Source organism: Triticum urartu, chromosome 1A (genome assembly GCF_056163025.1).
Source record: "Triticum urartu cultivar PI428250 chromosome 1A, HENAU_Tu73, whole genome shotgun sequence".
Lineage (NCBI taxonomy): Eukaryota > Viridiplantae > Streptophyta > Magnoliopsida > Poales > Poaceae > Triticum > Triticum urartu.
The window spans coordinates 565,477,020-565,489,229 of NC_141873.1; the positions used below are offsets into that span (position 1 = coordinate 565,477,020).

At 47.2% G+C, this 12,210-nt stretch overlaps 1 pseudogene; it reads right to left on the bottom strand.

The window, feature by feature from the left end:
• Positions 1 to 2,788: 2,788 nt before the first annotated feature.
• Positions 2,789 to 7,246, bottom strand: LOC147992804 (putative laccase-9; annotated as a pseudogene).
• Between the last annotated feature and the right edge of the window lie 4,964 nt (positions 7,247 to 12,210).

The following is a 12,210-nucleotide window of genomic DNA, read 5'->3' on the forward strand; positions in this document are numbered from 1 at the left end:
GGTGATGAAGAGACCGATAACATCTCTGGCCCATGATCCACCTCACCTAGTCTCAGAACTTATCAACCACGCCACAGGCTCTTGGAATGAACCGCTGGTTCGGCCAACCTTTATTCCAATCGATGCGGAGACAATCTTACAAATTCCTCTTTGCAATAGACAAATTGAGGACTTTTGGGCTTGGAGTGAGGACAGGAGGTGTATCTTCACTATAAGAACTGCGTACCGTATGATTCAGCAGAAGAAACTAAGCAGAGAAGCCTGGCTGTATGAGCAAGGAGGGCCATCTCATTCACATGGAGATAGTGAGGGCTGGATTAAGCTTTGGGGGATTAGAGTACCCTCGAAGCTGAAGATTTTCCTATGGAGATTTGCGAAGAACACCACCCCGACCGCGGCACTTCTGCATCATCGTAACATGGCGGATACACCTGCGTGCTGCCTTTACGGAGCTGAAGATACTTGGAGGCATGCTTTGCTTAATTGCACAGTATCCCGAAGCACTTGGGCCATGTCTTCTGAGCAGATCATCGATGTGGTGAGCAGGAACGAAGAAACTGATGCAAAGAGCTGGCTTTTTGCCTTGCACAATGCTCTACCGCATGAAGAGTTTACTACCCTGGTGGTTACACTTTGGGCATTGTGGGCTGCTCGACGCAAGGCGATCCATGAACACATTTACCAGAGTCCTTTTTCAGTCCATGCTTTTGTCCAGTCTTATATCAATGAGCTCAAGGCTGTTCATCCGGGCACGGCGAGGCAACCTGGCGCTCCTGTGCAGCGACCAACGGGCTGGATCGCTCCACCGGCGGGGCTGACAAAAATAAACGTTGATGCTGCAGTTGGGAGGGGAAGGAAACATGGAGCTGTTGCGGCGATATCGAGAGATTGCACTGGCCAGTTTTGGGGGCATCGGTTGTGGTCTTCGGTGGCATTATCCGATCCAGCGACACTCGAATGCATGGCGGTCAGGGAGGCACTAGCCCTCGCTGATGATCTGAATGTTACAGACATAAAAGTGGCATCGGACTCGAAGGTGGTGGTTGACGACATCCGAGAGAAGGACCCAACGGAGTATGGAGCGGTTATACATGAAATAATAGAGCATAGTTCATCTTTCCACTTTTGTAATTTTTGTCATGAATTTAGGAGCTCGAATATCGAGGCTCACAAGCTCGCGAGGCACGCTTTATCCCTTCCGGTTGGCCGACATGTTTGGTTGGACCAGCCGGACAGACTCTCTTTCGTCCATGTAAACATTGTGACGTCATAAATAAAGCTTCGGAGTTTGTCTCAAAAAAAAGTTGGAGAAAAAACGAGAGGTAATCTGCCTCTGTGGCGCCCGCTACAACTTGAGCCCTAGGGTCGTGACCCTCCCCAGTCCCTCGCCTGCGCAGACGTGCCGCCTCTCTTCTGCAATGAATCCACGGGTATTGGTCTGTTGCAGATCGCCGCTGGCGTCCGCTCTCCCCCAGTCTAGCTCTGCCTACTAGCTGCTCCGTGCTTGTAACTAGTGTATGCAGTGATTCCCGACCTCCGCCTGGCCGCTGGGCGCTTTTTTTTTTGCGGGGACTGGCCGCTGGGCGCTGGCCTTGCCTCCGCTGAATGCAGGACTTGCTGCCCCTCCAAATCTGGTGCTGGTCCGCCTCGGCCACTAATCACTGGGTAATTTACTGATTCTTGCACTGGGAGAAGCAAACGACAATAAAAGATGCACTTGAAGTTAAACTGACATGCTGTATGTGTTGATTTCTGAACTGATGTCTTTGTTAGATGAAACCCAAATTGATGTATATTTATATCAATTTTATTCTATGCTACAGAAAAATAAGATGAAGACATATTTTCATTAGTGACCTGCAACAACAGGAGTGTCTACACATATGGGAGGAATTGCTTTGGTATTCTTTTGTGTCACTCATTATTATTTTTATCTTTTTTCATGGTTAGTCTATTTGGTTCCACTGTTAAGCATTGAGTTTCAGTTCTACATACATTGTGCAATCGAGCAAATTTATGTATGCTTTGGCATGAGGCGTTCCTTGCCTAGCGAGGTATTATTTGGCCAGTGTAGATATTCTTTGGATACTTCTTTAGTTATACGAAATTAAGAAAATTTAGGACCCCATTTTGTATTTTGTCCTGAGCCCCCAAATTCCTAGAGACGGCCCTGTGTGATCCCCTGCCCCTTCACCAGCAGTGACTTTCCACTTTTCTTGGAACACGTCCACGGCACACGAGCTACGGCAGCTCATTTGTTTTGTCATGTACGTACCTGTGTATCCGTTGTAGTTATTGGGTTACGGATATGTCATTTCCATGCAGGCACATAACACCGATAATAAGTAGGAAAACATATCACTGATTAAATTTATAATCGTATGACAAACAAACTATAGATATAAGACATTTTTCTCTCAGCCGAATGAAAGCAAAATAAACACCGCAAAAAAAGAAGTATATGCAGGCAAAATAAAGACATTCACCACTAAGTACTATGACTTCAGTTGACCCGCTTATTGCGCACCTTGGTTAAAACAGCAACGACACGGAATAATTAAACAAGTAAATCATTCGGTAAATGTAATACGTATTTTCTCGGTTGTACTGCCCAATGTCATCACCGCTCATGTGGCAGTTAGGCATGTCATTAGGAGGAGGCCTCATTTTAGATTCAGGAGTGTTGCCTTCCTTCACGATGAACACAGTGCTCATCCCCCACACTGTATGGCGGTCAAAGTGGCAATGCATGAACCACACACCCAATCAATCAAAATAAAAGCAGATATTAAGCTAGGGACCGGAGCTGGGATGTGTACTCTGTGGCTGCAGTTATGTTGTCGCTTGCTGGAAGGTTGGGGAAGTATGGTTCCGATCGTGCAATGGGCGGCGCATCCATGTATTCCAGGATGGCCGTGGCAGTGCTGTTGTTGTACACCAAGTTGGTTCTTGATGCAATTGTCCGCGAGGCCATGTAGTAGCTGCCATTCGATGAACGGTCAGTCTGGAGAAGTGCATCCATTGTCTGTCCAGGTGAAATCATGATGTGCTTGACAGTGAATGGCTTTAAGTAGCGGCCGTCGGTGCCGACAATAGTGAGAAGTGCTCGGCGACGCCGAAGAAAAGATCGTTGGTGAGTCCGGCGTTGATGATCCGTAGCAGGTACGTCTTGCCGCTCTTCATGGACACTTTGAAAGTGTTCTCCTCGGAGCACGGAAATAGGTCTCCAGGTTGGCCATTAATAGTTGTCGCATCGGAGATATTAATGCCACTGCCGGTACGTAGGGCCTCCTCCAAAATATGACTCACGTTAGCTTTCCACCACTCACCTGCATGCATAGGTATCAGAATCCCGTGCACCACATATTTTGCGTGTATCATAAACATATATACACGATTGCAACAAACTGTAACATTGAACGTGTACACACCAAGGATGATGGGTATGTCCTTGTGCGGCTTCTTGAAGGGGTAGTCAGTGCCGTGCTTGGGGTGGATGTTAATGGCGCCATGGACACTAGCACCATGAAACTCGGTGTGCGGATGCCAGCAGAGTGCACCCTCCTCTTCCGATAGGACGAGGTGCACGTGAAGTTGGCACCGAGTTTGATGGGACACTGCGTTATGAACTCTGGGCCGTCGTGCCAGGGGTTTCGTGGTTGGTCCACTCCATGCCTGCAAATCATTTGAACAAACCCATTGGTTACATATGCATGGCAATGTGTAGATGAACGCAATGCACTCCCTCCGTTTGGGTTTACTAGCCACACTTGTATTTTATGTCATACTTTGGCCATAAATTTAATTTGTAAAATATAAATTTTATGTAGTAAAAATAATATCATTCGAAACTTCTTTCAAATACGAATCCATTAATACAAATTTTGTGATATTTAATTTAAAATTTTCTAGTTAAATCTATAGTCAAAATTTTGAACAAAATACAAAGGAGACATGTGAACCCGGTCGGAGGAAGTAGATGAATGTAACTAGATGATACCTCATGTGTTTCTGCTTAAATTGGTTGCCGTATATTTCAGTAGGATTTTATTGTATATAACATGAATATTTAGATTAATTGAGTTGCAACTTAAAATAAATGATCTATTATAGTTGATTATATTATGGTTATAAACTATTTACTGAATATAAGTAGCTTAGTTGAACATATAGTTTTTTTCATGCATAGTGGCATGTTGAGACGAACATTTTCACCTGCATGCTTCTATGTTGAGGTGACATGTGCTTCCAGATGTTGATGTGCACATATATAATCGTATACACATGTTAAGAGAAACTAATTTGTGAGGATCAGATTAATTGAGTTGCAACTTAAAATAAATGATTTATTATAGTTGATTATATTACGGTTATAAACTATTTACTGAATATAAGTAGCTTAGTTGAACAGATAGTTTTTTTCATGCATAGTGGCATGTTGAGACGAACATTTTCACCTGCATGCTTCCATGTTGAGGTGACATGTGCTTCCAAATGTTGATGTGACATATATAACGTATATACATGTTAAGAGAAACTAATTTGTTAGGATCACCTATTTAATTATATTTATATGATTAATTACCAGTGGATGGTGATGGGTTTATTGCCCTGGTTGTAGACGTTGACAATGAAGACCTCCCCTTTCCACGCGGTGATCGTCGGGCCGGGGAACTGGCCGTTCACGGTGAGCATGCTTTTCTGCTCGCAGATCCTTGCGTAGTTATTCTTCTTGACCTGCAAAATGTATATGTATGCATGTCCATCGTTATGTAGTTCATTTCGTGCATGCATACATACACGTACGTAATCAAAAGGACTCGTCTAGCTGGCGGCCGGAGGCTGGTTAGCGCTCGCGAGCGAGCGGCCGGCCCCTGGTCCCGACTGCCCCTGTCCTAGGAAAGTCTAGTCTACCGCATACTAAAAAAGAAAAAATTACTAGTGCAAAAGTGCTAAAAAGACACTGTTAATTAATCATTCTATGTGGTTTTTTATCATGAATGTCTGCATGCTGCTGTATTAATGTTTCTCATGTTCATCCTTTATGCATTAATTTTCGGTTTTCAAAATTGTAAAAGACATATCATCTAAACCGTGTGTTGAAATTCAGATTCGTTTTCATCGTTGAAACCCTTGCGACGTGCTCTTCAAAAGTAGATCCCGCATGGGGATGTTTTGACGAACTAGTCTTCCTGTCAACTAAATATCAATATGTGTGCAGCTAGACTATATTACCGCGCCAACTGAGCATTTTTATGTGCGGATGGTCCTGCCAATTAAACATCAATGCGTGTGCAACTAGAGTATATTACCGCGCCAACTGAGCATATGTGTGCCAAAAATAGTCATGCCAACTAAACATTAATTGTGTGCAACTAGACTACATTACCGTGGTAACTGAGTATATGTGTGTGCCAATAGTCCTGCCAACTAAACATCAATGTGTGTGCAACTAGACTACATTGCCGCGCCAACTGAGCATATATGTGTGTAACTAGTCCTGCCAAATAAATATCAATGTGTGTGCAACTAGACTACATTGTCGCGTCAACTGCATATATGTGTGTGCAACTAGTGTCCTGCCAACTAAAGATCAATGTGTGTGCAACTTGACTAAATTACAAGCCAACTGAGTATATGTGTGTGCAACTAGTCTTCCTGCCAATCAAAACATGAATGTGTGTGCACCTAGACTACATTACAAGCCAACTAAACATCAATATGTGTGCAACTAAACTACATTACAAACCAACTAAACATCAATATGTGTGCAACTAAACTACATTACAAACCAACTAAACATCAGTGTGTATGCAACGATGATGTACTTCTCTTTGTCGAACGTAGAAAGGCACAAATATGCATCACAAGACTGGTCAGATGGTTAGGTGCTGGACTCTGTTAATCCCTTGGCTAGCTCGTACCTGTTCTTAAATTCTTTCCAGGCATCCATGGCAACTATGGAGAGAGAGGAGACACCGCAGGGAACACCTGCACCTTCTCCATGTCGCCGGAGTGTAGGGGGGAGGTGGTGGTGGTGGTGCACGGCCGTCTCTGTGGTGGTGGTGTGCCAACAGCCTAGTTTGTACCTAGATCTTGTAGGTTCCTTCTCAATCAAATGGGATACGTCCTCGTGTTTGGTTTGGTCATTTGCTCAGCCTTCTTCTCCCGTTCATCTCCCTTTTCTCTCTCATGGCTGCCGTTTTCTTACAGCTTGCATAGCTCTTGACCCCTCTCTCCCTGCACTGCCAGCTCTTGAATTCTTGTTGTAGTGCTCTATATTTGTACTGCTACAGAGAAAGAAAATGGAGTGAGAAAGAGGATGTGGTTGCAGGAAGAAAAGGAGCGAGAAGAGAATATGAATTTGCTTTCCAGTCATTGACCAACCCCAGTTTTCCCTTTGTTCGTCCCGTTCCTCCCCTTACCTGTGTTATTCCCTGAGCTGTTGCTGCTGCTGCTGCCTGATGAGAGGTAGTGGCTGCGGCAACGGAACAACCGCGGCGGGGGAGGCGCGCCTGGAGATGGCCTCGTGGGAGATGGGTCTGACTGTGAGCACCGGGGCCACGTCAATGAAGCTGTAGGCCGAGGCGGAGCGTGGGACAGGCCCCACATCTCCACAGAGATTTGGGGAGAACGAGCAGCGGCAGGACGAAGTGAGGTTGGGCGCGGCAGCAGAGATGCCGATGTAGTCGGGCGAGGTGGGGAAGAGGAGGACGGGGAGGTGAGGGTCCCAACAAGGTGGCACCTGACGCACGCGCGGGGCGATTGGGCGCGATCGTGTGGCCAGGAATCAGCCACCCGTTTCTATTAGTTGGTGGCCGGCCGTTTTTTAGATTTTAGGTAATCAAAATACACATGGTGAGAAAAGATGTACATATATACTTTCTCTGTTCTTAAATATAAATCTTTTTACATATTTTAATAAAAAACTACATACAAAACAAAATGAGTGAATCTATCTTTTAAACTATCACTTTCTATATACATCCGTATGTAGTTTATAGTGAAATTTCTAAACATATTTATATTTAAAAACGGAGAGAATACATCATTTTCAGGAACGAAGGAAGTCCATCATTTAAAATGCATGCATGCATGCATGGCGCATGAACATGTGAAGTAGACTTACGTAGAATTCGTAGATTTTAATATGCTTGGAGTAGCTGATGCTCCAAATGTAAGCTGATGCTCCAAGTGTAAGCACCACAGCAAGTGACCAAAGCACCGCCGGCAACACCTTAGGCATTGCCGGGCGGCCACAGATCCCGTCAAGCCGTGTACGCAGGTGATTAGCCAGGGACCGGAGCTGGCTAGGAAGGTAACTCATGCTTGGTTATCGTTGGAAGTGACTGACTGAGGAAGATGGCTTGTCCGCTTGGGTATTCATTGTTGAGTACCGTGATTGTATTATGAAACATAAATTAGACTAGGAAATATTTTGGTTTGCCTTGTACTCTAAGTAAACCATGTACTTCTATATATATGCCCACAAGGCTTGAACAATACATCCAACTATTCCATCAAACCTCTCTCTCTTCTAACATGATATATGTCGCAAGTCGATCCTAAACCCTAGCTGTCGCCGCTTCTGTACCCGCGCGCCGCCCTCGGGGCGGTCGGCCTCCATGACCGCAGCCGGAGGCGGCGCCGCCCGTATCTAGGGTTCGTCCGCCGGCCGTGTTGGCCGGCTGCCCTAGAGAGTTTTTTTTCCGATCCTTTAATCCGGGTTTTGTCTCTTTCGCCGATCGCTTTGATCGGCGTCTCCTTTTTGGTTTTTCAGTCTATATGATCCGGTTTGCATCGCCCACCACCGCCGTCGAACCCGTGCGCCTCAACTCCAACATCAGCGCGATCGGCCGGCGTCTTCACCGACCGCGCGTCAGCCCGCCGGTCGCCCCGACCCGGCGGCCTCGCTTCATGCGGCGGTCCTTCACTGCCGCCGTTCGCGCGACGGACCGTCCGTCGATCTACGCCGGCCGTCACCGCCCTGCTCCGATCGAGACTCCTGCATCACCCCGACTCGGCGACCTCGCGCCATGCTGCGGCCAATCATAGCCACCCTGCCGCCCGTCGCCGCCGGCTTCATCTCGGACTCTGCTGCCACCACGCCTCCACCGAGCGGCGTCCCCGACCTCGCGCGCGATCGGATTGATCACCCGCCCGCCGTCGCGATCCGCCTCATCTATGTCGTGCGACCAACCTGGCCCGTCGATTGCGCACGCCTCCGCAGGCCCCGTGAAGACCGTCCCGAGTTCAGCGTGCCCCTCTACCGATCGAGCAATGGGCTGCCGCTGCGTCGCCCCATCGGGCTGCAGCGCCGCTGCCCCGTGGTTCTTCTCCCAGCTGCACCAACCCGCGTCACCGCTGCGTCGCCCCTTCGGACCGTAGTACTGCGACCCGCGGTCCACCGCCGTCCAGAGGCCGTCCGCTCCAGGTCGTCCCCATGGCAGCATCGACCCTCGCGCCGCCACTGCGTCGCCCCATCGGGCCGTAGCGAGCGTGGCACTTGGTCCACGCCGCCGTCCAGAGGCCATCCCCGCGGTTGCACCGACCTGCGCTCCTCCGCTGCGCCGCCACTTTGGGCTGTCGCGCCGCGGCCCGTGGTCCCTGCCGCCGCCCCGAGGTCTTCCCGCAGTCACCCCGACCTGCCCGCCGCCGCTGCGTCGCCCCTTCGGGCCGTAGCGCGGCGGCCCAGTATCCACTTCGTCGTCCACGTGCGTTGACTTCGCTTGGTATGCGCCGCGCCATCTTCCTTGGCGCGGGAATGCCACCGTCTGCGCCGATCTTCGTCACGCTGTCAGGGTTCTTCGCCTACTACGAGCACCGCCGCCGCGCTCCTAACCTAGCCGCCGCCACCGCCGTCAGGCCGCCGCCGCCGCTACCCACGTAGCCGCCGCCGCTACCCACGTAGCCGCCGCCGCCCATCCACCTCCTTCGTCTTCGTCCAGCACCGGCCCGTCGCCAGCGTCGCCGTCATCTACTCCGACCACTTCGTCTACTCCGACAACCGCAGGCGACATCGGCCCCGCGCTGATTGACGCCGCAACCGTCGCCGAGTCCTTCTATGCTGGCCTCTCTGACTCCTCCGACATGGCGTACAACTTGTGCAGGTCCTCGTTTATGCATGCCCGGTGCTGGCAACACCGATGTGTGCCTTCGTCCACGACGTTTCCCCGGGCCTGGCAAGCCTGGTGCGGTGCTTCGTCAACTTCGTCTTCGTCCGTCTACGCATGCCCGGTGCTGGCAACACCGGTGTGTGCCTTTGTCTACGATGTGTCCCCAGGCTTGGCAAACCCGCCGCGACGCGTCGTCAACAACATCTTCTTCCCGGCGCACCACTACTTCGACACCACTGCGCCCATGCTAACTCGGCGCCCCCTTGCGCCCGCGGCTCCATGGCGACTTCCTTGATACCGGCCACCCCGACTCGACATCGACCACGGCATTCTTCGCACGGCTACCTCAACCACGGCTCCACCACCCACGCTCTCGGCTACATCGACAAACGGCACAAAGGGCTACCGCCTGCTTGAGCAACCACGTTGGTTTCCACTCCAGCCACGACTCCGCGATGCGTCGACCGTTACGACTATGGGGGGGGTGTCCGTCGGCTTGCATTTGGATTCTTCTCCAGTCTCACCGTCTGTGTCGCTACCGTTGTGACTGCGGGGGGATGTTGAGTAACGTGATTGTATTAGGAAACATAGGTTAAACTAGGAAATATTCTGGCTTGCCTTGTACTCCAAGTAGATCATGTACTCCTATATATATGCCCACGAGGCTCAAGCAATACATCCAACTATTCCACCAAACCTCTCTCTCCCTTCTAACATTTATAGCAACCCAAGTAGGAAGAGATCGATTGTTCGCCCATCGAGAGGCCAGCCTACCAACCGACAACGTCATGAACTAGTTGATGTGTATGTGTTATGCAGGCCTGGTTTTATGGTACTATGCGAAGTTTGGTGCCACATTATTTTGTGTGGCCAGGACTGAAGAAACAAGGTAGATGTGCATTGTAGTACAAGAAGAAAACAAAGCAGGCAGATCCTATTGATGGAAGGTAACAGCAAAGTGGATCAAATCATTACTATTTACTTATTTTTGCGAATGGTGGATCAAATTAATTAGGAGGTTAAGAGGAGATCAGTACAGAGTCTAGTTGGTAGTGGCTATCTGACATATAAGGTCAATATAGCACATGGTACTCTTCACGTGAGGGAGCTCAATGTTTGTTCGATGAGAGACAACATTCCTATCGCCGATGAGGCATCTATGATGACTTGATCAATCTCAAGATTTGATAGCTCAGATGTGAGCGTCTAGGTTTGCACGGTATGTCTACAAGAAAACTCAGAAATGTTAGATGTGGAACTGAACTTCCACACGTGTCCGTGTGATTTCTTTTCTAGTTAGGTCAATATTAATTTGAGGTTGATTTAAGTATTTTCTGTTGATTTCATGCATGTTATTATTAGGAGTCAAGTGTGTTTTAGGACGGGAAGAGCAAATTAGTTGTGATTTGATCTTGGGGCTGCATTAACAATGTCACCTAGAATGATGTTGAACTATGTTTTTTGTTAAGGCTCGATTTCATTCACTCAAAATGAAATACTCCATCCATTCCCTTATACAAGTCCACTTTACATTTTTATGTCTAACTTTGACCATTGATTTTACCAACAAAAATTGAGTTGTATGCCACAAAAAGTATTTCATTGGATGCACATTTCAAAGAACTTTTCGATGATATATTTTTTATGACATATGATTCATATTTTGTTGACCAAAATTATAAGTCAAAGATTGACACAAAAACGAAGTGGCCTTGTATAAGGGAATGGAGGGAGTAATATTGTATTAAGGAGATACAAACAAAATTAGCACACGTCTGGTATTCGGAGGACTAGGATGTACATGGCCAACACTAATACACAAAGAATCACATCGACAATGGCAAAAGTCATACAAAACTGGAGCTCTGCCTAGGTGGAGGAAAAAGAAGAAGAAAGGAAAAACTCTGACGCGATCAAAACAACGATTAACGAACCTCAACTACGACCATTCCCACCAACCATCTCTTAGACATCACAGAAACAAGGAGAAAGGTTATCTAAGAGCAACTCTTCCAGGAAAGGAATGATGGTCAAGCGCATCGTCACCGTATCCGACCACCAGATATCAAATCCTATGTTTTCAACTTGAAGATAAAGTCTGAGAAAATTCGAGAAATGCCTTGAACAAGGTAATGGCGCAAAAACATTGCCATTGCCAAGTACGACTAACTAGGGCCAGACCTAGATTTTTTAGCTCGAAACTCAAGACAGAATACTCGAGAAGCACCATCAAATCAAAGTCAGCATGTGTTGTCGCCACCACTTTCCTGATGTTGGCATAATATGCCAACCCCATGTTAATAGGTTTCGACAAACTTGGTTTTTTCACCAAAAAACCAAGGAAAAACAAAAACAAAGAAAACAAGCAATCGAAAAACTAGAAAAAACCAAAACCCAGAATAAAAAAATCGAAACCGGAAGGAAAAACCAAAGCCCAGAGGCACAATTGCGTTTTCACTTTTTTGAAAGCAGAGGATGTGCTTTTATTTTATTTTTCTCGGGAAAGCACAGGTTGTGCTTCTCCCATCGGCAAAGTTGTGCTCCTCGCGGAAGTAGAACACATGTTGGGTTTCCCCTTTTTTCAGTGAAAGCACATTTGCTTTTCCCTTTCGGAAAGCATGGACTCTGCTTCTCGCTTCTTGCAGAAGCACATGTTATAATTTCCCTTTTTTCGGTGAAACACAAATGTGCTTTTTCTTTTCAGAAAGTATAGTTGTGTTTCTTGTGGAAGCACATATTGTGTTTTTTTTGGAAACACAATTATGCTTCTCGCAGAAAAATGATGCTTTCCAGAAAAAAAACAAGTAGAAAATTCTACCCAAAACCAAGAAAAAAAGAAATCCAAAAAATAAAACCAGAAAATGCATGCAAAATTTTTAAAAATAAAATCTCGAAGATATGTCCAGAGCGTGACACGTGGCAGCGATTGAGCACACGACCTAGCATGCTCTCACGCTAAAAAGGTGAACTTTGCAGGAGCCCTCCAAGGGATACCCTTTGATTTGGCTCCCCTTGTTTTTTTCGTTTTTAGTTTTTTCTTCTTTAGTTATTTTGTTTTTGTTTCTTTTTTATATTTTAAATTTTAAAAAAAGTT